This window comes from Pteropus alecto, unplaced genomic scaffold, assembly GCF_000325575.1.
Source record: "Pteropus alecto unplaced genomic scaffold, ASM32557v1 scaffold21, whole genome shotgun sequence".
In the NCBI taxonomy this organism is placed as follows: domain Eukaryota; kingdom Metazoa; phylum Chordata; class Mammalia; order Chiroptera; family Pteropodidae; genus Pteropus; species Pteropus alecto.
In genome coordinates this window covers 30,050,872-30,051,118 of record NW_006436282.1, presented here as the reverse complement: position 1 = coordinate 30,051,118, position 247 = coordinate 30,050,872, and positions in this window count along the sequence as shown.

Here is a 247-nt window from a genome sequence, read left to right as displayed (position 1 = left end):
CCCTTCAGTCCCTTCCACCAGATAGCCTCACAGTCTGACTTCAGGGGCGGGAGACCCGCGTGGCCCACGTGGAGAGTTACTAAATTCTTCAACCAACACAGGCACATTCGGATTCTCTAGTTTTCTCTGTGTGAGTTAAAAATAAGAAAAATAAAAGATTCATCTACTTTCATTTACTCTTTCTCTGGTAATCTTATTTATTTATTTATTTTGAAGATCCGAGCGATGAACGCTAATATTTCCCTAC